At 38.3% G+C, this 26070-nt stretch overlaps 1 protein-coding gene across 1 annotated transcript in view; it reads right to left on the reverse strand.

Moving 5' to 3' along the window:
• The window catches only part of SEMA6D (semaphorin 6D), a 564219-nt gene that overhangs the window by 248729 nt on the left and 289420 nt on the right, over nucleotides 1–26070 (reverse strand). Inside the window, exon 2 of the mRNA XM_030498697.1 lies at nucleotides 10826–10937. The gene's annotated coding sequence lies outside the window, so the exon portion shown is untranslated. The remainder of the gene's footprint in view (nucleotides 1–10825; nucleotides 10938–26070) is intronic.

Genomic DNA, 26070 nt, shown 5'->3' on the forward strand with positions numbered 1-26070 from the left:
AAACAGTATAGTACTAAAAGCAAGTAATTGTGAATAGACTATAGGAATTGTATAAGAACTCAGGCATTTCCTTGGGAAATCATACATATGTATATGTACACATGTAAGTGGGAGGATTTTCTTCAGAAAAGATGACATAAAAGCTATAAATAAGACATTTGCACACTGAAATGTAAGACCAAACTAAAAAGCCCATATCACCTGCAAATTGCTTTAGTATTAGGTATAGATATATTTAATAGGGAAAAAAATTTAGTGCAGAAAGCTACTGGTTTTACCCTGAATGCTCTTCTGGAAACCAGAAATTCAACAGCAGCTTGACTTTATGCAGTAGGTTTAAGTGAATATGAAGCCATCTATCTATAAGTATGCCTTAGATAATTATGCAAAACATCAACTGCTTTTCAAGATCTGTGAAGACTGGAAAGAATATCTGGGTATTTTCTGCATGCCAGTGACACCACAAACAATGTATATGAATAATGTTAACTTTGTGCTTTGACCACAAAAGGCATTCAGCAGTTGCAATAATAATTCTTCAGACAAATGGCATTAGCTAAATAGTAACAGAAGACAGAAAATCAACATTTTATAAACCAGTCCATATCTGAGGAAAAGATCACAGATGCCTGGATCATGAAAAAAGAAGTTTGATAAATGGGAAAACAGAGACATCAGGTAGAGCAATTGTTTGGCTGCACACTACCAATTGAGAAGTTTGAACTCTATGACTCAGTGCAAAATAAAACAGTACATATAATTTTACCAAGATTGCACCAGATTTACATCACTGAACTCTCATGAATTCAAGGCAATTATCTTCATATGAAGTCACATGGCACAGGAAGCCCTGTGCTTAGTTTTGCCCAGATAATTTCTGCTTTAAGATATATTTGTATTACAAGAGTGAGAGGTGATTTCAGCAACCAAGGAGATGGTCCCTACCTGTCATAGCCCGAAGTATATAGCACATTCATATTGTAGGTGTGAGAAGTGATTCCATCAACCTGGGAGACAATCCTTACATGTCATCAGCTGATGTATATGGCTGGCTCTGTACTTCCTTCTATAAATTTGTTGGTGCCCATGACATTGCTAGACAGTTGTTGTGTTCCAGTTACTCTTCACTGCAGCTATACTTCCTAAACCCTAGAGAAAGCCAGATAACCTTTAAAGTAGTACGTATCTGCATCAGACCTCCAGTCCTAAGCTGAACTCACTTATGACATAGGGATAAATTAAACTCAGTAGCTTCAGAGAATTACTTCTGAGTTTTTCCAATGAGCAATCAGATCTGTGAACTAAGACTTACTGATAAAATCAAATATATGAAGCTGCTGCAAAAGCTATTTCACTACCACCTTCTCAGCTGCCAGTGAAATAAAAGGAAGGGTATAGTTTGGGTTAAAACTCACTATGTTTAGTCAGACTAGCTAAGCTTTCTTAATTCTAAAAGTAATTGCAGGTTTATTCTAGCAAGCTAGGAGATGACCTTGAGTGAAAAGAAATACTCAGCAGAAGGTGGATTAGCATTAGGAATAGATACAGTGTAGTTAAAACAAGGCAAACCACCAAAAGAGAATGAAGTAGTCTAATCTTTTTTGTTGTTTTCAGAAATACAGAGATGTGAATCTTAATTTCATGGAGGAAAAAAGCAATAAATATCAATATGGCCACTGTGCGCTTGACAGCACACTGAATCCAATGAATGAAGGGAAAGGAGCTGCAAGCAGGAATCCCATACTGCTGAGGGAAGGAGGAGGCATAGAGGGGTCAACCAAAAAGAAGACAGAAGGACCTGGGAGGAGGCTTTGACTGACTCTGAGAACTATATTCATGCAGGTCATTGATGGAGCCCTGGGCAGCTGGTAAATACAACAGGAAATGAAAGGAAAGAGAGGGAAATCTGCAGCTAGTCCACAATGAGGAAATAAATGTGAATGAAAAAGAAAGAATAGTATATTACTGTGATGAAGATTAAGTAACATACCCAATTCTAATGTATGGCCTATTTTGCATGAAGGAAAATTAACATAATGTGATAAACTGAGGAGATTCAACAAATCATTAAACCTTTGTAAGAGTGGATGTTCCAAAGCATCAGCATAAATTTTAAAATCACCCATAATGAAAAGTCTTAATGAGTGAAGAATCAAATCAGGAGTCAGCTTAGGCCATTAACTAACAAATCAGAATGAATGGTTGGTGATAGAAAACCCGAATGGCATGAACTGAAAAGCATGCTGAAGAAATAACAGTTTAAAATCAAAAGGCTGAAAAAAGCAGTAGCCAAAGCAGTTCAAACAAACAGAGGAGGACCATTAAATTTGGGTAGATGGATCTCCACAGAGAGCATACATCACTAGGAGTGTCTTTTATAGCTGGAACATACAGTGCTAATTTCTTTGTACTTGGAACGAGGATAGAGAATTCAATTAAATTGGCTGAAAATTGGATGTGTCTTTAGTAGTGTTTCCAGGATGTTACTGTTATTTCATGTACCTCCGCTGACAACAATGCAGGTGTCAGACGTTACGGGAATGCTCAGAAGAAATCACTTTTTGGTTGGAATAATGGTAAAAAACAAGCCTGAAGATTAAGTCAGCCCCTTTGTAATTGGGATGTGAAAAAAAAAATAGAATATCGGTTGCTTTGTTCTGGACCCGTGGCCACTTCCAACAGCTGAGGGCTTTCGGTGGCAGGCAGTCGGGCTTGGTGCCCTGGAGCACCGATGACCTTCACCACTGGTGACTGTAGATCCCAAAGTAAGATGGTTAATGACATATTTCTGAGATGTATGAAACATTGTACTGACCTGGCATTTTTCACAGAGGGACTCCACTGAAAGACCCCTCTGAAGTGATAAAGGACCAAATCTGCCATCCTATTCCAAGAACGAATATCAGTCTACTGCGCTCTATCCAGATGATGGGATGCACTCCCTTCCAACAGATACAATACATATTTCCACATCCAGGGAGCTACATTTGGCTCAGATGCTGCATAGATAATGCAAATCTGTAAAACTGTTTCAAAAGTGCATGTATTTTAAAAAGAAACAGTATTTTGGTTTAGGTATTTCCCAAGATTTTACATTTCTCTAATTTTTATACATTTAGAGATGAAGAAGGAGCTTTACAAAACTAAAGTGAGTGTCTGTCATTGATCATCAGCAAAATTAAAGCCAGAAGCAGCAACTTCAGCTGCCTAATTTTACTTGATAATTTTACTTATATAAGTAGTTACAGTTAGTTGATTCAGGTTCATACTATGAAGAAATAAGTTCATAGCTGACTGCAGTGAGTCTGCAGGGGTGTCTTAAGCAGGGCTCTCAATGACTACAGAGTTTTTGATTAATAACACCCCCAGATTAGGGACAGTAAATGGACAGTTTTATACAAGTTTAGGTAGATACATTGGGAACTGCTAATGACAGTAACAAAAATCTGTAATATAACCTGACAGTTTATCAACCATTATGTTTTGTTTTACAATTCTTTAATTATATTTAAGTAGTACTTCTGTATCATAAATATTGTTGCTGTAACTGCGTCTCTTGAAGTAGATCTATGAATATCCTTTTCAGAGACACTCATATGTTGCAATCAGTGCTTTATATATCAGTAGTTTTTAGGTTGGCTACTAAATATTTTTAGTTTGTAGAATAGCATAAAGAAAAATATCATCTAAGTCCTAAAAATGTCTATCCCTTTCCTAAATATCGCTTCAATTTTTCAGTTTGATCTACTATGAAAAAATAGCTTATTATAAATCAATCTAACCTTATACAATTGAGTCTACAGAAAAAAGTACGGGATAAGAGAAAGACTATAGATCTTTTCAGAAGTAGTATTTCAAAAGCCATTTTGAAATGACATTTTTTGTAGTAAGTGTTAGTCTTTGGTAGCAAAGCCTTGCTACAGCGATAAAAGGTTCCTTAACAGTACTTTAATTGAAACTTTTTATCTGAATGTTGCCTGAACCTCTGCTAAATGCTACTTTCTTGCTTCAATTCAAATTTTCTTAATCTTCATTTTCACGTTGAATATTGGTACACTGTCTGCCTCATTATGCTAAAGAAAGATGAAGTGAGCTATTAACATGCTGAACAGCCTACGAGATGTTATGATATAGAATGTCATTCATTTTTATGAGTTGGCTGTCAGTGTGTGCTGCAATAAAGTTATAATTTCTCACTGACAATATGTGATGTCTGGAGTCGCTGCACAATCCTTATTAAAATTTCAATAATTGTAAATCAAAGGAAAGCAAATACGACTTTTATGAAATGGTCGCTTCTGAAAGTCAAGGAGTGCAAAGTGGTGGAATACAAAACCAGAACATTATTCTTGTGCTGTTTCAAGTCATCATCATCATCATCCTACAGTTTTTCTTGTCTTGCACAAGGCAGGGTATGCTTCATAACATATACTATAAAGTTCTCAGAAGTAGTGTGCTTTCCTTGCTGGCATTACAGCGATGGTGAAGTACTGCTTGTTTGTTGCTCTTTACTGACTCTACCTTTATGTGGATCTGAGTGTCATCAGAACATTTCTGGAAATGTTTATTGGATCAATTTATTATAGCTCTTCCTTAGTGAACTCAGGTGTCTTTGGAAGCAGTTATATGGCTTGACAGTAAGAAAAGTTAGAAGAGATTTCAGACAGTTTATATGTGTGCACTGGTGAGCAAAGGTTTCAAAGCCTGTTTTCTCACCACTTTCCACAGTTGTGGAAAAGAGCAGGGATGCATTTATGGGAGGGTCTTTAAAATGTTTGAAGTGTCTTGGATAGTACACAGGGAAATGAATCCCAAATTCAAAGTAAATATCTTCTATATACATATAGCTGTCTAATGGCTACATCTTTATATATGTATTTTTTACCAGAACTGTAAGAAGTCTCTATCACTGTCCAGAACATGGTGATCGTTCATTTTGAGCTGGACATAACCCAGATGATCAGAAGTTAAAATTGTTGTAAAACATGCCCTTGAAGTAACAGCTTTTTGAAGTTATTAGATACGGACCGAAGTGTCCCAGTTACTGAACTGACTGCATAGGATCTCAGTATTGTTGGGGCATTTAGAACTACTCTTGCACTTCTTCTCCCTCTTCTTTTCATCTCAATTCAAAGTCATTATTACTTGCAACTTACTACATGACAAGCTGAATAAATACATTCATGGAATCTTTATAAACACTGTCCTTGGGATAAATAATTATATAGTTGTGTTTCTGAATTTTCTTCAGCAGATTTTAAGTATTAAGAACAAGTCAGACTCCTGGGGCTCCATATAGTTATGATACAAAGGTTGTGGGCCCTCTGCACTGTCACAGTATCAGGAATGTTTGCACTATGCAGAGGTATGCCAACAGGCAAAAGTATATTTAGATACTCAAAAGCATAACATGACTCCATGTCTATTACTTAGGCTATTCTTCATTATTCAAAAGTTACGTCAAAGGCTTTTATTTCATGGCTACATCTGGCACGTTTTCTAAATGTTAACTAATAACTTTATTTCTAGCTAAAGTCCTCTTCTAAATTGACTAACTCTGCTAAAATTTACAGCATAACAGCAACAGTCACGTCAGATATGATATATATCCTCCAGTGTAAAATTTCCAAGTATATCAACATCTCAGATGTACTTCCTCAAGACAGAACAGACAGCATGTGTTCATGCACAAATAAATGCAAAGCTCTGGTCAAATACAAAACTCAATCTCTGTTCTTGCATGGAAATACTTGTGCAAAATTCAAGCAGTTGTGTTTGAAAAGGTGTCCCTTCATGTCAGTAGCACACAAACACAACAGATAACGCATGCCAGTTCTCCCAAACTTGATTTATTACCAGAAGTGTCTTACCATTGCTGGAGATTTTATAGCTAGTAGTGTAAGTCAAAGAACAGCTGTCCACATCTGTCAGAAAGCTCCCTGCTGGAAAAAAGTAACGATTGACCAACCCAGCCACAGGAACTAACCTCTACAATTGTTTCCTCAACATTATGTCTTCTCATACACCCAGACTATCATACAGTGAGATTCTGGCCCACATACCAAGACAAAGTGAGAAAGAGAGATACAGAACATTATAGTGAGACAAGACTTTCACAGAAACCTAAAGGCATGGGGTATGCAACTCATGATGACTCACTACCAGTGAAAACATTCTATTTTAAAAATGTCAGCTAAAGATAACTGGTCTAATGAAGGATAAGGCAACTCCAGCAAGCAAATATACTTCAGCTCGTATGGTAATATTTGGAGATTCTTTGGAAGGACAATTTTCAATGGCAGTCAAAAGATCAAACATCTCTTGCCACATAAAACAGCTAGGAAGCTAAACATATGGTCTGATTTTCTTTGTTTGATATATTTGATAGATCATCATTTGAAGCAAAATACCTGAAAGCCCACTTTAATTACCAGCAAAACCAACTGATACAGACTAGCAAATACTATCCTGATTTCTGCTTCCTGGAAAAAGATTTCAGACAAAAACGTAGGAACCTATTGTTTTTATAGTACTATTTCTCAAAACAGTTTTCAAATAGATTTACTCATTTACTGGGAAAGACTTGGTGTGACAGAAATGTTAGTAATAATAAATTATTTATACTATTACAAGTATCTAAAATCTTGTTCCTATATACTAGATGTAATTATTTTATGGTCTGCTATTTTGTGAAGGGGCAAGGTTAGAAACACATGCTTCTGTGTGGTACACAGTTCAAAACATATAACTGGAAATCCTGTAATCCTAGCTGTGATATGGAGTATAGTTAAGTGTGTCAAACTCAGCTGTTAGTCAGGATATTCAATTTAGGATCTGTCACAGTTCCAGGAAGGGGAAAGATGTGTCTGTCTCAGATGTGTGACATGCATAATTTGGTGAGGAAAATTACGTATTTTCATATTGTGATAAGTGCTGTTTAATGTTTACATCATCTGTATGGAAGACTGAAATATTAGCCATAGAAGCAGTTAATCAGATGGCACATTGAAGAGGAAAGATTTTACTTCAGGTCTCTGTACATTATGTCATACCTATTCGAATTAAGGCAATTATGCCCAGGAAACATATATATACACACACATGTATATACACACACACACATGTGTATACACACACACACATATATGCATTAATTTATTAATTTCACCAAAAGATTTCCTCTGCTGCTATCAAAATCAGTTACAAAGTTACAGCAGATTTCAGTTGGTATAGGACGACTTCTTTTAACAGCAAAGTTACTTGGACGTACTGCAGACATTTTACACGCACTTTAGTAAAAGCTATCAATTAGTACAAGTGCACTAAGATGCACACACCTAAACACAGAGGAAGTTTTGGCTTTGCAATTCTGCAGTTCTCTTGTTCTTTCCCCTGTGCCTCTCCTTGCTACCTGCACGAGCCATCTGCCAGCAAAAGGTTGGACAGATCTGCAGTGAACACCTCAGCAAACAGCACAGTGCTAAAAAATGACACCCAAAAATGTGGCACTGTTTAATTATTCTTTATTTCTTAACCTATTTCCTAATAATTTATTTGATCAGCAATCTGTAAATGTCTGTGTATCAAGGTTTAATTTTTAGAAGAAGTATGTGTTGACCAGAATAAAACCAGATCTAATATACTGGACTTACTGGGATACATATCTTTTGTGACCCTTCAGTTCAGTAACAAATAAGTACTTTACAATATTTACAATATTTACAACAGGATTGTAAGCTTTGTCTCTTAACAGAGACCACCAAATCCTTGTGTGGTCCTTAGCATTTAAGCTATCAAGAAGAAATTGCATAAACAACAGCCAAACCTTTTAAGACTGAAGTACTTGGTATTCTTCCATTTAGCAGCAAGTTATGAAGTTTCATTTAAAAAGGGTAATTCTACCAATTAGCTAATTCTGCTGAAACACAGAGATACTGTTGGGAAATACAAAAATGGTTTATTAAATGAAAAGATATGACTGCACTTCAACTAGCACTTGGGCACTAGAGATCAAATATTCCCTATAGATTAATCCCCATGGCATCACAGGCTGATTTGCCTTGCTGGTATTACATTAGTAAACCATCTAATCCAATTTAGAGCAGGCCAGGAATGTTCCATCCATTACGGTATTTCTAGTGTCATTAGAAGCAGACTGATCGAATAAGCATCCTAAATCAGCCTCCAGCGTGCACGTAAATCACTGTGACTTGCCCTGCAAAATGTTTTTTTCAAATAAAAATTAAGGAGGAAAAAAAAAAAAAGAGAGCACCATGTAATAAGATGGAAGCTTTTTGTATGATTTTGATTTCTGAACTCTCACAGACAGCAGAATTTCTTGGTACTTCTGTATGTAAGATTCTCTCTCTATAAGATAGCAGTGCAGAACTTAGTGGAAGCTCCTTATTTTGCAGCAAGCTTGTTTTCAAGGAAAGCAGTGGGAAAAAAACCCCACAATAAACAATAATAAACAAAGCAGGCTGCATGAGGGCAGAGCGTGATACTACACTCACAAATAAAATCTGCTGTATAAAATTGGAGTAACCATAGTAATAAAATCTATCAAACATATTGCAAAAGTTGCAACAGAAAGAATGATACGAGAGTCCAAACTTTGTATTCGCACAAAACAAAACCCACCCAAGTGTGTTACAAAAATTGTATTTTCACCCAAAACGGGTATATCTGAAAGAAAAACAGTTCTTCAATAAAGAAGTAAATATATGAATAAAATGTGGGCGACAGGTCTTTGAGATGACACAGCTATCAGGAAGATTTCAGAAAAGGGCTGGGCTGCAGCGTCAGAAAGCCAGGAATCAAGCTGAATAAAATCATCAAAGCGGCATGTAACCTTTGCTGCCCTCGGAGACCTATCACATTGCACCAGCAGGGCTGCGTGGGTCTCAGCTGCGCTATTTAAGCAATCAGCCATAAAAAAGAACCACTGCACCAGCGCACAAGCTAGTGAGTACCTGCTCCTGTTCAGAAGGATAAGAGCTCTCACGTATGTGAGTGTTTCACTTTTGTTTAATGGCAAAGTTGCTCTGCTGTCAGTCAAACAGCTCTTAATCTTGTCTGGACCCTTTGCATAATAACTAAGGTGGAAAGGAAACTGTGTTGATTCTTTGTATCCTAACTGCAGCAAAACCTAACAGCTACCCAGAAATGCAGAAATGGACCTGGCAGGAATTATTTTCACTACAAATAGTTACATATCTGTACCAAAGACAGTTTTGCAATGGAGGAAAACATGTACAGATCCAAGGCAGGGTGACATTCTGGAAACATGCACAGATACCACATGTTTCTGGAAATTCCTTTCCTGGATCTTCCTTCCCAGCTCCCTGAAAATACTGGAAGTTTGAATGACTAAATTTGGATTATAAGGGGAGAGGATGGCATTTCACAACCAAAACAAATGTTTTATGCTTGCAGGCTTTCATTCTTTTAATGAAAACACATCTCCTTTACTTTTGAAGGGAAACAAACGCCTTCTACTAAAGGAAAAAATCAAATTAAACAAAGAACAACCATTACCTCAACAAATGCTTTATCTTCTACAAGAAAAAGTTGAAGATAAAATTTTCAACAGTTTATTCAGAATCCTACTCAAATTTTTCTTAAAAAATTAAATGCTTTCACAGCACTACATTGAAAAGATCAGTCTTAAATTAAATCCATCTGAGAGAAATAAAATAAGAGAAATCCTAGCAAACCCAGTAATCCATCCTTAAACACAACGGCAACTTGCACCAAGCCTCTGTTCTTGTTTTTCCATGTTCTTTTGATCCCAACAGGCCTGTCCTTGGCAAACCCTTCTCAGCAGGACACGGAAAACCACATTAAGCCAGCTAGAGCTTGGGAAATCTGTTCTATCCTTTGCTTACACTGGCTATACTGGTGTCAAACATTATTATTGTTATTAACAGCACAAACCCAGATTGCAGCAGTAAATCATGTTCCTCCCAGAGCTGATTACTTGTCAAACATTTATCATCAGTGTAAATGACAAATGTACCTGATTAACAAAATCCAAAGGCCTACTCTGAGGTAAAAAGGCCTTAGCCTTGCAATTTCTCTAATGAACTTCCCTTCTGGTCCACAGTAGAACACGTCAGATTTACCAAATCCAATTTCTAAATAAAAGCGCAAATGCTTTGTAGAACTAATGAGTGAGCACTAGATTGAATTATGGCCACATGTTGCTTCTCTATGAAACAGCAGATTGAACAATCACACTTTGTTCTTCCCTTTTGCAAAACACAGAAATATTTTGCTTCCTTATTTTTCCCTCTGGTTTGGCTTAGCTGGGTTGGAAGAAAGTTAGGTGAGGACACTGGGGATTAGGACCCAATTCTTCCTTGTTCTCCTTTGCCTCTTAAGAGGCAAGTACAGACACACTGTTCCCCTGTCCACAGGTGGTTGTTTAACCTATGTACCTCCTTATGTTTCCTTACCATAAATCTGTTTTCACTGACACACTGTTAAAGTAGAGTCGTTTCAATAATATTAGGCCCTAGTCTGAGATGCCAACACGGAGGAGCGCAGGGAATGGCAGGGAGAGGTACTTTTGATCAGGAATGAGAGAGAGAGGTACTTCTGATAGGCAATGCTGCCTGCCGCTAACTAACCTTCCCTATAGCAGTGGTCTTCTTGGCATTGAACAATCAATTTGATGTCTTGGGTAAATGCTCAGAGAGCTAAGTGGGTGAACCCAGATTCCAATGTTTAGCCCTTAATCATTAGACTGATGAGGGAGGCAGACTGTGGTTTGAAGTCTTATCACTATCAGGACATAATGAAAACTCCATTTTTGAGTGCTCACCCATAAGGTAGATTCTCACTGTCAAGTCCTTCCAGTTGTCAATGAAGTTCACAGAAGCAGCTGGTCCTTGGTATCTTCAAAACTCATAGGCAAAATGGCACAAGGTGGGCATCTGACAAAGAAAAGGCACAAATTCACTGATCACCTGAGTGAAGAAGGAAAGATATTTTCTGGCACAGAAACAAGTAACACTTACTCAGCTTTATATATTGGCCACGGTTCTAGCAAGAAAGACAATACAGAGATAAAACTAAGTTTTCCTCAGACATCACTTCAACTAAGTGAACGAGATAATAACAGGAAAGGATTTGGCCTCATGACCATAGTACCAAGAAAATTCTCACACACTGGCAAGTTTTATATACAGTATGTTGAAAGGAAAACTAAATGTTACCATGACTGAGCCTGCATTTCCTGATATCTCAAAAGGCACTTGTTTCCCAAAGGAGAGCATTAAACAAAGAGGCAAAGGTTACGTTCCTACATACATCGTTAAGTGCTGAATGTTATATGTGAGGGAAATATTTTTGCTTATATAGATGGAGCATTTCTAACGAATCAAGGTGCACCAGTGGAGTTTTTCAACTGCTTGTCTACAATTTTGCTAGCTCCTGTATATTCAAACTGGTAGTTGTCCTGAAAAGACTATTCTGGATATGTGCAAGGGGAGCACACACAGACACCTTTTGATCAGCAAGGCAATTTCCTGGGGCAATGTGCTGATCAACACACTGAACTGAAACATCTCCAGGATAAAGGATTGTGTCTGAAAACCCTGTGTTTGATGCCCATAATTGTGACAAAGTCATTGCATATTCTGCTCAATGCTTTTTCTGTTTCAGTACTTTCTCCCTGTACAAAGAAGCTCCAGCAGCTTCTTAAATGTGGTTGGTAACTCAAAGTACATTTGGGAAATCAGCCAGAGAGAAAGGCTTTTCTTCTGTATGTTTTGCTGCTTTTCTGTGAAGTGTTAGAAAAGATACACATTTGCCATCTTTGCAGGGTTTCTCCTTACCAAAAAAAAAAAAAAGAAAAAAAGGGAAAGAGCTTGAAATAACAATTTTTTAGTATTAGTACTGTTTACTTTAGAGAGGCTTAAAGCTGCTTAAAACCTGTCATGTTACTATCTGGGCATGCAGCTTTTAAACTGGATACTATTAACTTTTTAAACTACAGCAATGTAAAAGTCTATTGTATCTCAAGATTAAGTTTGCAGAGCTGTCAAAGATGCTTTTCCTCTGTGCTAAACACGATTTGAAAAACGTTGCAAGCTAAAGCATTTGCTGTTATTTGCTAAAAACCATACAGACAAGCAGAAGACTAAGGCCCAGATACAAATGCACTCAACCCTGGCAGCAGGATTCACTACTCATGGTTATGAAGGAAATAGACTGGAGATAGAAGACTAAGTGAGGTGCAAGACACCTAAGTGAAGCAATAGGGAATGATAAACATAGAACTGTTTCTGATGTGTTGCCTTTCTCTGTGTTTATTCCATACAGCATGGTATCAGGAAAGGCTGCCCAAGCTCACTCCCTGTGAGTCTTCCATGCATTGGTTCACTTGCATCAAACCACTCTGCTGAGAAGCATCATCACTATGCTACTTTCGGTAGTTGAGCTATTCTTGGCATGATTACAGTTTTGCCCAAATATACCCACTTCATTTTCCCCCTGGCTTTACTGGGCCTAATCCTGTGAAACCTTTCTATACAGTTGAGAGTGAAGGGCACCTCCACTTTGGATAGAGCCCGCAGTGTGGATGCTGGTAGCGTTTTCTTTAACAATGTGTCTTTGATCTTCCTCAGCCTGAAAACAGCATAGGGAATAATCTTATACTTCCCAGAGAAATGCTTTTCCTGCTCAAATGTCATTTAGAGGCTGGGAGCAGCCACACTAATACCAGAGCAACCTTTGTACACCAGTGGCTGTCACTACTGAACTCAGTATTAAAGGTGTGTGCTCTTGTGTTCTGCAGAGGTCTACGTTTTGGACAGTCAAGTGCAAGAACACCTTTGTCTGTCGTTCCAGAATGGCTGCAGGGGGAAGCAAGCTCAGCCAAAATGGGCAGACTGCCTTTCAAAAGGTGCCAAGCTCCCTAGGCATTGAAGGGGCTGAGCAGGGCTTTTGTGTGATTCAGTCACTTGTGTTTCCATGTCCTAGGACAGAATTCTTTTTGATGGACTTAAAATGCTTCCAAAATGAATGAGCTAAATTTCCAGGCACTGTAACCTGCCAGGCATTTTCCCTGGCAGCAAAATCCCTCTCAGCTCTGCAGGCACTGTTCAGCATACAGGATGGTTCTCCACTGCTTTTACAAACTGGGTCACAATGACACGTACAATTGGAAGGAGTGGTGGGTAAAACACCGTGCTTTTCCACCCTGCTCACACCTCCCAGCTGCAGGAGCAGAGTCTGCTTCTCCTCTGAATACAAAGGTAGGTGGTTTCCAGTACTCTCAGTAAATGGCAAGTAAAAGCCATTTGTGAACATAGGTAAAAGCACCTGCAAAGGGACCACGGATTGCTTAGTCTTTAGCAGCTTGTAAGGTTTCATTTTAAAAAGTAATTTAAAGTAGTTATGAGAGCCAATCAATCTCTAAACTCTTAATTACAGTGATCATGTAAGCTTTGGTTTCTATGTATTTTTTTTTTTTTAATAGTAGAACATATTCAGTGATGGAGCTGTAACCTCAACAGCAAAGAAAAATGAAGGGCGGTGGGAGGGGAAAGAAAGAAAAACAACAGAATAAACTTTTATAACCTGATCCAGAGCTCCTGGAATTTATTAGAAAGCGTTCCACCGACTGCAGCACACCTTCCTATCAGAAAATGTTGCCCAGAACATGCTTTACAGCTACATTAGGAAGCTCTGAATCACAGTCTTGTAACACGGAGAGCTGAACAGATATTTTATTAGGGCCAGGCTAAAAAGATGCTGTTACAAACCTACTGATCTCTTTACCTTTCTCATCAAGAGGTGTCAATGAGAGGAAAAATGGCAAGGGTGCTCTCTCAGTGAAAGGGAGATCCAGAGCTCCCTTATGGGAGGCCACACGTACTAATCCTGTTTGTTCCGGGTGCAAAAGAATTCTTCAAAGTTAAAGAACTCTGAGGATTTATCAAGCACTTTTCAGTCTTCGACTAGATTTAGCAAGTGAAGCACTTTCAAAGCCTGTAGATTAGTAGTACACAATCAGTCTCATATAAACACGCATGACAAGACTCAGCTTGATGTTTCAGGCAGTGACAGTTTACATGTTTCTGAAGACAAAAGGTGTCATTCCACTTGCAAAACAAAGATGAAAAGATTGTTTTACACTTTTGTGAATTGCTTTGGAAGACAAGGGTTAGCCGTGTTGTCTGTTGTCAAATGACTCCTACTGCACTTTTGTTCATCACAATGATGTTAACGGGATTGGCAATGCTTAACAGGTTTTTTACAACTTGGATAATGTCTTGTTGAATAGTTAGATTTTAAAAAGTTTATAAAGAAAACCTGCACAGATACAGTTTTGAGGCATATTTATCATAAAAATAGATGCTAAACTCTGTTATCAATAAATGCAGCTGAGTTTCCTGAAGCCTTCAGTGGGGCTAGAATTCTACTACGTGATTTTTGAGTACCAGAAATTTTCTTTCAACAGGAGGAGCTGAAAGAAGCTTCTGAAGCCAAGTTAACCAACGTTATCATTTGTGGTCACTATGAAATCATGCCTTGGGCAGAGAAACTTAAATCACAGTAGGAAGAAAAAGGTTCATTTCTAGAGTTGTTTAAAAGAAAGATGGAAGAACTATGAAATGGTGGAATAATTTTTTTTTTTTTTTTTTGCTTTTTGATCTTCCAGATTTGAATAAGGAGAGCTTCATATGTAACCAAAGAGGATGGGGGAGAAGTGCTGACAAAAACGTTCACATTTTTCTTTAGTTTAATTATTTTCTTCCTACATTTTCATATGGAAATAAGTTCAACCAGCTCTGCTTCTTACCTGGACTCCTAATCAGGCATAAGAATATTAAAATCCCGCAGCTGATTGTGCTCGTAGCCCCAGAACACAGCGTTCTTTCTCAGTAATAAAACAAAGCCTTGGTTGAGACGCCTGTGAAGTCTGAGCCAAGTGGACCCTTAGCTATGCTAGTAACATACTGCCTTCAGTGAACGTACTCTAGAAGACAGGGGAAGAGGTATTGAGCGCTTCAACCATACAGTAAGATTAACTTTAAGATCTGTTTCAGTAAATCTTTCTTTAAGCAAGTAAGGAATCCTCTTTTTTCCATTGGACAGTGAAGCATGATACACTGCTGAGTATTACCAATATTATCACATACATGGCACTAGAGCCAAACAGTCCATGTGTCAGTAGGCTTGAGTTAGGGCCCATTGTTCAGCACACATGAGAAGAGTGATAAAGTGATTAATCTCTCACAGGGTGTAGTGTTTACATCTAGATAGTTACCTTACCATTTACACCTCTAAAAATTAACAGAATGTTAGATTGTATGTATTTTGCTTCTGCTTTCCCACAGCTCTTGGGGTTCAAAATACAGCTTTCAGCTGAAAGAAATATCATTGTGAAAATACTGTCTGTAATTTGAAAGACTGAAATCATCCTATTCCAGTATTATAACACAGTGGGGCTTAACTACAATAGTTCACTGATTAGCAATCAGGTTAGTTTTTACAGTATATTCCTATGCGACTATAAGCACACTTGACCTGTGGTTTTAGGTGATAGTTTACACTAACAATAATGTGGAAGAAGCTGAGCTGTTAACAGTGGAGGTTGCTGGTGCAGCCAGGAATCCTCCACCTGTTCCAATAGTAAAGACTTAGGCAAAATTTCCAGTTCTGCAGAAAGAAGTGGACTTTGTGGGTTACTTCGTTTTTGGGAAGGCAATTAGCTGAAACACATGCTGAAATATTACATTATTTCCACACTTGGGTACTATTTAAATGATATAGTTTAGGATTACAGAGTCAGGCTCACAGATGTGAGTGAAACTTCTTCCTTTGTTACACTTCTGCAACTAGTTTGATTGCAGGAGTATAACCAACGACTGAGTTTGCAAAGTCACATAGATCTTGATGTCTTTGAACAAATGCAGTCATTTGACAGTTTAAACTATCATTACCTGTTTATATTTGTTCATAATGCTACAGTGAGTTTTTGAAGAAATAAGCTGACTGGGCTGTCTTGGTTAGTTGAAGATTCACAGTTGCAATAACATTAGAAATAAATATGATAAAAAAATATACTATCAACTTATATTTCAAATGACTGGGTGCATTTGGGATATTCATTCTGAGTGAAAGGCATGAAGCAAAATCACTTCTGCCAGCAATTTCAAATAAAGGCTCTGGTTTTAGGTAACATTATAAACTTACAGTGAACTAGGACAACATAATAATATGGCATGTCAAATTTATTTCTAGCTGTAGGCAAAGAAAAACAAAGAAGGAAGAACAGCTTCAACACAGTATTGCAGCACAATAAAATTTTACTCATTAAGTTTCATAAATTCCATTGTAAAGTTTAATGCATATGTTTACATCAGTAATACAGAGAGAAGTCTGTGTTATAAGGCTTTCAGCTGGAAATTGCTTCACTTTACAAATTTTCACCTAAAGTCCTTTAAACAATTATGTCAAAATAAAGGCACTAAATGTAAGCACTTGGAGCACTCTCCCAGCTTCCTGAGCATATCCTTATTAGTGGGAGTACGGTTTGTAAAACATCAAAATCAGATTGTCACACAGAGATTAAGGCTGGGATTTTCACCAGAAGCTAAGGGAGTTAGGCACTCAGCTTCTTCTGAATTTCAATGAGTCAGGAGCATACATTTCCCTTAGGCTCCTTTGAAAATCTCAGCATAAATATTAATAACTAACTTTGAACAAGCATTTGGTCACTGGTTTCAATCATCTCAAATATGCCAATGGCTACATCCTTTTCCCCACAAAGCTCTTCTCCCACACACAAGTTTGGGAATGCTCTCATATGCATAGTATCACAAAAAGGATCTTATAAGTTTCTGCTGCTCTTTGGGCTCAGCAGAGTTTACACATGCTAGTTACTGCCAAGATCTTTTGTGCCACCTCTTGCATCTGACTGAGATGCCATATTTTAAGAGCAACATCCAATTCATGTCATGTAGCCTGATTGATATTACTCAGAGAGAAAACACAGGTAAGAAAACTCAGAACGCAGAAGAAACAGAAGGTATAGATATTCTAGTCATTCCATGAAGATGTGTATCTTGTAAAAAGCCAACCACTGACTCTTGACAAAAGTATTAAATGAGTTCCAGTTTCACTTTAATTATACACGAGAACTAAATTTTTTATACCTTTCATTTTTAATTCCAATGCTACTGCTAAGCCTCAAGTGTGTGATTTCACACAGCATGATGCTGAGAGTTACGGACTTTGATTAGAAGCCACCTCAGATGCTTTGGCTAGGCAGTAACTGAGACAGGGCTCTGCACATGTGTGCACTCATATATCCAGATTGTTGTGCAGTTGTGGGAAGTCAAATATAATAAAAACTATACTTGCATGGACATGATGAAAATATAAATAGTAGTTGTGCATCACTCCACTCTGCCTTTTGCGTCGGAGAAGGAACTTGCTCTCAAAGTGAATTTGGGCTCAATGTAGGATTCATGCCAAGTGAAAAGCAACACCTTTGCAAATTTGATGTTGATGTAGCCTATTCCGCCATCACTTCCTTTGTTATCTCTCCCTTCTCTCTCTTTCTCAAAGTTATGCTGTTTTCTGCAAGGCATTGATACCACTGAGAGTGCTCAGTTTTGTAACTGTGGGATGATGAAACCATATGGAAATATCACTCTGCATGTCCTAAGCTCCTCTGGCTGAGCCCTCTAGACTCAAGTTTCACCCTTTGCAGGGTGAAGGATCAATATCTGATCTTTAATAAGAAGTTATTAATCCTGGTTTCCCAATATCATTACTTTTTACTGTTTCTGCTGAATAATATTCTTGTCGTTTGATACTGTTCTTCCTCTCTTCCTTCCCCAAAGTCACTCCATCAATTATAAATGTCAAGATGTAACTCTGTTTATCCTAATATGTCTTTCCTTTTGGTTCCAGAAGGGGTTGACCTTGTGTCTTGCACTCACAGCCTGAAGTCTTCACATGTGTCTTGTTAAACATGAAACAGTTTATCTAAACCACAGTCTGGAAAATCCCGCAAAGCCAATGCCCTACAAACTGGTTGATGAATACAGTTTGTTTCATTAATTATGTAAACAGAATTCTGGTATCTATTACTATTCTAACTGCCTTAGTTTTAATTTCTGTTCTAACAACATTAACATGGAATCATATATATGTGTCCTTATATGCTTTATATTTTTACTGACTATTTCTGGCAGGAGTTTTGTGCCTCCTGCACATCCACAATAACCAATATTGCAGTGAAAGCCAGTTCAGATTCATGATAATCCCATATATCCCCATTAAGTCCAAAGAATTGTGTCTGCTCACACTAGGGATATTTTTTTCTTTCTGGAAACTATACAAAAATAAAATATTTGCTTTGATGTGTCATTATTCCATAGGTTCTGTTTTTTATCCTGTTTAAACCTGTAACTGTGATAATATAAAAACGTAATAAAAAATAAAATATAGCATTACAGGGGATTGGGCAGTGAAAAGTAGAAAAGCTGATCAAACATACATTAGGTTAATAACAGAATCAATCCATGATTTCACAGTCTGCCAGCTCTGAAACTGAACAAGCTATTCTCTGTCCCCAACACGTTTAAAACATATTTCAAGGGAAATGGTGTAAATATTGAAGAACCACCTTGCCTGGACATGAGACAGCTATCTACTAGTACATTGTCGTGGTACATACACGACTGCTACAGAGAGAAAGATAATGAACTTCTCTGCTCTTCCACTAGGATAGGACAGGATAGAAAATAAAAGTCTTACAATGCAACAAGAATTATTTAGACCACACAAGCAAACACTTCCTGCCTACTAGAAGCGTTAGGCATTGAAAAAACTACTTAGAAGGATTGCAGAGCTTTTAAGCACAGATAAGGCAAACATCTGCCAGAAACACTTCCATTTTTATTTTAGTCCCTGCCCAGGGATTTGGCTAGGATGCCTCTCCATGTGCCTGCTGGCCATGATTCTATGATTACTAAACAGATCACATACTAACTAGGTGTGTTACAGGAAGAAACTGCAATAATGCTGTTTAATAATGTTTAACCAAGTTAAAAATTCTGCTTCTATACTGAAGCACATGAAAGTCCCTCAAAGGAAACAGAATTGCCAGGACTGCGCTGCCTGTAAAAGCAGAGCAGACCTTCAGGGAAGTCTTGTCACCCGAGGTGTCTTCCAAGACTCAGTGGCACCAGTGTGAGGTCTAAGCTGCCACTCCATGGCCTGGCAGATACATGCAGCTGCAGCTGCAATGGAGCCGAGTTACCACCTTCTGCTCTGCAACTTGAACATTCTTTAGAGACCTATGGTAGGGCATATGAAATTTCTGCTGCACAATCTTTATAACCTCCTCAATTCTGTTGTAGCAAAACTACATCGAGTGTATTATGTTCACAGACCTGGCAGAGGGGTCTACACCTTAACTAATAGAAAAGTCAACTATGAGTAGGAGTCAGTTGCTTTAAATACTAAAAAACCCAGTAAGATCTCAGAGGTGAAGGAGGAGTGAATAGGTTAGAGAATATTTAAGTAATTGAGCTGATTTCAAACAGTCTAGGCCTGATGATTTTCCTCATAAAATATTCAGACAACAAGCTGAAGAAATCTCAGAAGTGATTATCTATTGGAACCTGAAGAGAGAAGAGTTTACTAGAATGATAAATCCAGTCCTAATATTAAAAAATGGGGGAAAAGAGTAGCTGGAAAATTTTATCAGATAGATAGCTTAACTTGAACCCTTGGGGAAACAAGAGAAGTAATAAAATTATTTGTAAGCACTCGGAAGATGACAAGAAGGTAACAGCTGACATGGAATTTGCAAGAACAAATCGTGGAAAAAAAGTAAATCTCCTTGCCTTCAATGGTAGCAGAAGAAGGCAACCACATAAGGAAGAAGCTGAACTCTATCCTGGGTCTGGGTCTATTCAAGGTTTTATCAAGGACAGATGCTTTCTAAGTTCGCAGGTGACACCAAAAAGGGAGGGTCTGCAGGTACGCTAGAGAACAGGAACAGAAATCAAAATTATTTTTACTAACTGAAGCAGTGATGTGGAAAAAAAGATGATAAAATTATTATGATGATTAAGGGCAAAGATTAGCACTTGTTCCTGCTCATGCAGGAACAGTCAGAGGCAGACATGCAACACTGAGGAGAGTAAACAGCCAGACAGCAGATTACAAAATGAATGTGAGTCAATTGTATCATGCAGCCAAAAAGTAAAACAGCAACAACTACCTGGATTATACCAGAAACGCCCACAGGGAACATAACCTATGACAAGGAATTTGGGTATACTAGCCCAAGGACAGAAATGATGGGGGGAGAGCATGTTTGAGGAATACTGTAGTCTTTAAGCCTACAAATAACAGTTTTCAGGAGGAACAAAATAAAGGTGAACAAGGCATATATTTGTGGGCAATGATAGGAAGGAAGATGTTTTCTCAATACGAAATAAAGTTTGGGAATAGCTTATCTAGGGAGACTGCAAAGGCCTTACTATTGGAAGTCCACAGCATGAAGTCAGATAAACATCTCTCAGGACTGGCAGAAGTATCCCGCACATCCTGCTCTGGAGGAGGAAGATGGACCAGAAGATGTATTGAGGTACCCTTTTAGCCTTAATTTTCTATAACTCAAGGAAGTCTATTAACTGGTACAAGATTTCCTAAACCCCTACACTTTATTCATTATACAGTTCTACAGCTGTGAATAAAATCTCCTTTTTCTCCTTTACAATTCTAACATATTTCAAATCCAGGAGGAAAATATATCTATTTCTTGCTTCCCAGTGAACAGTGGGCTCTATGCTCTAAATCTGTCAGAATTTTTGTGTTTGTATTAACTCAACATTTCCAGCTGTTCACAGATTGAATTTAATCCTCCTTTCAATAATCCCAGTTTAAATCCTCATTTCATAAATCCTCATTTCATTTATCTCTATATTTTGCAGAGCCCCTCGAATGATTCAGCACTAAAGTATTATATGTGTTATAATTTAAAACTCAAAAGTTATGAATGGAAGCAGATTATATGTTATTAAAGTGTTAATTCCAAATCTTTGAGGTAATTGTGACTACAAGCAATTTGTTAATGTGTCAGAAACATACACTGTCAAAAATAATTGAACAAAAGCAAGCATATGGACATCATTCACTTCAGAAAAATGACAGGTTGGCAGAATCATAGGAGTGATTTTCAAAAGCACAGATACAGGTAAAGATCTAGTTCTAATAAACAATATTTTTCCATTCTTCTTTAAAAATCTATATTTAAAATTTCAAACTTTATTTTCCTTCTGTATTGTGCTGAAATTTCAAGGCTTGACAACATGCATAATGCTGAGTGATGGAGAAATGCCATTTCTGAGTTACCTTACTATGGCAGAACAAATGGCACAGGAAATGAAGTACCCAGAGCTGGAAAAAAAACCCAACCAACTACTTGTCCAGTCCAGTTTTAAGCGGATGGTGACCAAGCAGCAAAACATTTGGTGAAGGGTTTGAGAATGACCAGGATTGTCTCCTTACAAGTAGACTTGAGATCGAATTTACACTTTACAGTGGTCTAGCCAAACAAAATAAGAAAGGAAGCAACATAAGATATCAAAGACATAAGGTAGATTGCTTTGAAGTGGTACTGTTCAACATGTACGTGCAGACTTACTGGAGCTATTCCCATTCAACATGGCATCAAATCAGGTCTCCTTATTCTCGTGAGCAGATGCACTGCAAGTGATTACATTACTCATGTGAGTAAGCAGAGGAGAAGCTGACCTTTAGAGAGATAACACGAGATACTTTCCAATTAATGTTAAAGTAGGAGTACATAAATCAATCCTAAAAAGCACTTTAGATAATATTATATTAACTCTTCACTATATAAATCAAATCAAATGACATTCCCTATAGAGGGGTCTGAGGTACCATGCCATTAGTGATCAAAATTCTGGTCATCCCCTCCTGGGATTCATTCAGCTGACTGCCTTTTATCAACAAACAAGTCAAGGAGTCAATGGCTAAAGCAAAAAGCAAGGGTGAGAATACATTATCATGATGCATATCAGCATACAAGTAGGAACAATGAAAAGTCAACTGAAATAGAAAACCCTCACTCCTCCAGTATTAAAGTTCACTGTTCAGAAATCCACACAGTACTGTTCCTCCTCAACTACAGTTTTATTTTAGCATATATTTTTCCTCAAAATCTTCACTTTAAAAAACCCCCCACGCACTGTCATGCCTTTTTCCCCTGGAAAGATAACCTTCAGAATGTAAATCAATGCACTCTTGCCCTGGTAATCCAGTCTTGCAGAAAGCTGTCTCCAGATAAACAATATCAGCAGAAAAAGGCATAGAAGCTTTCACTCTTCAGTATCCATATTCACCCCAGTGAAGTGCTCATTTCAGAGCCAAGCTACAATAATTCTAAATGCTACTGCTCAACCTAAGAAACACCTCACAGTCTCTTTCAGCTCTCATGTAAATGGAATACAGCAAAAGTGGTACCATTATGCTGGTCTGAAGTATCAAGCCTTTAAGAAAGGCATTAAAACATCTGGGTATTTTTGCCCTTTGAATAAACTGGTAACAATGCACTAGTTCTTCCTCATCCCTTATTGCAGAGAACTAGGGCTAGTGCGACTGCCCGTGTGGAGATTTGGAAGCACTGTACAGTGGTCAAATGTGTCGGATGGAAGTGATTACAGCAGAGCAAAGGGTGTGTTTATCCCCATCCTCTCCTTTGGTTAAAAGTGAATAACTATAGAAAACGTACCATTCTTCAACCTTCACTCACATGAGGCCATACAAGTATTGTATATAGGAACATTGGTTCTCTGGCACTCAACTTTTTGGTAGTCAGCTTAAGAAATGGGCACTGAGTTATCACCTTGATTAAAGATGTATGTTAAAAAAGGGAAGCAGATACGTTTTAGAAAGAATATATAGCAAACTTGCAGTCGACAGTAAGGATTAGAGATTCTAATGAGCATTTTGAGAGGATGGTTCTGAAAAAGGGTAAAGGGATCAAATACTTTGAAGGTCAATCGAATTCTTGTGAAACACTTAACCCCCATCCCAAGGAGAGGAACTGTTACTCTTCTTACCTCTGTTCTGGCTCCTCAAAAGATGCAAAAGCTTGTTCTCTTCCACCTATAATACACCGTACCACCCTCGAGTATTTAATAATTGACTCCTTTGTGCTTACTGTGATCATACCTGTTTCATAGCTACTCTCATTTATGTTACAGGGTTTGAAATGGCACACTGATCATCAGTCAAGCCCACATGCTCTACAATCCCATAAGCATAAAGCAACGACAGCTCCATCTGATTTCCTTGAAAGAAAAATGAATCAGTCTTCATTTTTAAAACTTCATATGGAACAAGTGAACTTTTCAAAATGACATTATTCTAAGAGAGCGGTGAATCCTAATACAGTGAGACAAGGATTCCTGAGGTCAGAAACATCAGCTTTACAAAAATGTCCTGAGGGATGCCTGAATGTATTATCTCGTGACCTTCAACCTCTCACTTAGGCCCTACTGCCCATCACTCTGCTATCAATCCATTTCTAACATTTTACTTGGCTATGAACTTCTTGGAATGACAAGAGGATGATTCATAATATATAGTAAGGCTTCCAGGAAGCTTTTTCACTCAAAGCTACAGGGTAAGTGAATCAGCCTTTTGCTTTCTCCCAGGAACTACTTATCTTCAATCTTTCAATTAAAGGTCAAAAAATGAAAGAAGGCAGTCCAGTCATCTATTATGTTTTTCCCCCTTTCCTATTGTAAGAGGCTCTGTTCTTTACATAGTTGTGTCTCAACCAGTTTGAGATTGTTTTCATTGGTAGAAATGTGAAAAATAATTTTGCAAATTTAGAGAACAAAAGGAAAACTGCACAGAATGGCAGCAATTTCTCTCATGTCTCTTTTGGTCATTAGGCAGCCTAGATCCTCCTGACACAAGCAAACCAAAAGCATTTATCATAAATTAGCAAATAGTATTTTTAGAGTGTCAAACTGAAGATGGGTTAAAAAGGGAAGCATGTCTCCCATTCCCGCTTTGTTAAGAAGGAAAACCAGAATTATGTGATTGCAGTGTAGCTCTGCTATCTGAATTTCAGGGTAGAAGGGAGCTGATTTTGTATTTTCTCTGACATGCACATGGCGAAATGTAGCTGAGGATGTGGATTAGCACACTATGCCTACTTCATCATTGCCCTAAGGCCCTGTAGTACCAGCTCAGTCAGAGCGCAGATGGGTCACTGGGCAGACATAAGTCTCATTAAAGAATACCCTTGGCATCAAAAGTCTCTATGCAGGTCAAAGAACCAGCTCTGCTCGCTCAGTGCCAACTCCAGACATAAGCCTAAGACAAACACAGAGTGATTTTGAGGAAAGAGAAGAGTCACTGGAGAGGAAAGCTTGTGGACAAAAAAAAGAAAAAGAAAAAAAAAGACAGGAAAAGCTTAAAAAACCATGACCAGATCAAACCAAAACAATGCGATTTCCTTTTATGCCATTTCTTCTATGAAAAAATGTAAGACTCCAGGTAAATCAAAAAACATTTAGTTTGAGGCAAGAAAAAATGATTGATTTCATCTACCCCAGCAAGCTTTCCTATTCTTTTGTAAACAGATGTTTGTGTTCTCACAAGAAGTATTTAATCAGAGAAGAAAGTTGAAAAGTTTTGGTGTTTTGGGTTTTTTCGGTTTGGTTTGTTTGTTGGTTGGTTTTTTGTTTGGGTGGTTTTTTTGGGGTGGAGGGGAGGTTTGGGGTGGTTTGTTGTTTGGGTTTTTTTTTGGTGGGGGAAGGAAGTTTGGGTCTTTTAGGAATTCCTCATCTTGTCCCCAGTTTTTCCTGGGGAAAACTGAGTTTCCTCAGAAACTCTGTTAATTGCTGAAATAAAAGAAAATCCACCCTGCTGTAACATTATACCCTCTCAGCCATTAACAAGTGTGCAAAAGCTGGTCAAACCCTGTAGGCTGGACTCCGTGCTGCACACAGCTCCCAGCAGCTGGGCTTTGAATTTCCTCACTGGACCTAGTTCACCTCTCGTGAGGTTCCCCAGTAGCCCCAGACAGCTTCTGCAAGTTTGGAGGCAAGTCTGCCCCTCTGCCGGTGCTTGGGTGGATGTTAGGTCATGGAAAAATCAACCCATATGTTGCCACCTGGGATACAGATCATAAAACTGCTTTTTCTTTCAGTACCACTTTTATCTGTGCTACTCTGAAAGAACCACCTCTGCTCATACCTCTGCTCTCACTAACCCTGTGCCTTGCCTGGATTCGTGCATCCCCTGCTGGATGCTGTACAGTGTCCAGGGAGGGATGGCCAGGGGAAAGGCTGTGAGTTAATTCACATTTGTTAAGCCACAGCTGTAGGCTTGGGAGAGCTATGGTTTCCTGCAGCATTATCAGCTTGTTTGATAGATGAGTGTGTTAAGAATAACAGAAGCTGGCTACTGAAACTACCAGCAGAGCTCTGGACAGCAGTGAGCCCTGTGTGCAGGAAGGTCAGCACCATCTCCTCCGCTCGGCCGCTGCCTGTGTTCACTACCTGTGCGTGTGTGCCCAGCTAAGCCTGGTGCGTAGAGCTGCATGCAGTGCAATGGCAGTATCTGGGGAGGGAAAAATGATTAACGGATAATTCTGAATTAAATTGCGAGCACAAGATTAAATTTCCTCCATGAATGACACTGTGTGTTAGTGTTAGTAGCTATGTCACAAACCAGCTCCTTTTTGTGTGTTCATTAGAAAGCTGATAATGGGAGTAACAGACCATGTGCAACAAACATTTGCTTTCTGCAGCTCCTGACATGGGTTCAGCTCTGTGTGCGCATTTAACAATGGGAGTGCTCAGGCACAGGCTGCCTATTTGTCACCTGGCTACCCTTGCACACTGCTGTACCTCTTGATATAGATGAAACAGAGTGATGTTTGTTCCCTTTCAAAGAGGGAAATGTTCTTTTAAATCAGCAAATGATCCTTGGTACAGTTAAAGGAAAAAGTCTTTACAGAGAAAATCGGTCTTCTCCATGACCTGA

Source organism: Strigops habroptila, chromosome 9 (genome assembly GCF_004027225.2).
Source record: "Strigops habroptila isolate Jane chromosome 9, bStrHab1.2.pri, whole genome shotgun sequence".
Classification (NCBI taxonomy): domain Eukaryota; kingdom Metazoa; phylum Chordata; class Aves; order Psittaciformes; family Psittacidae; genus Strigops; species Strigops habroptila.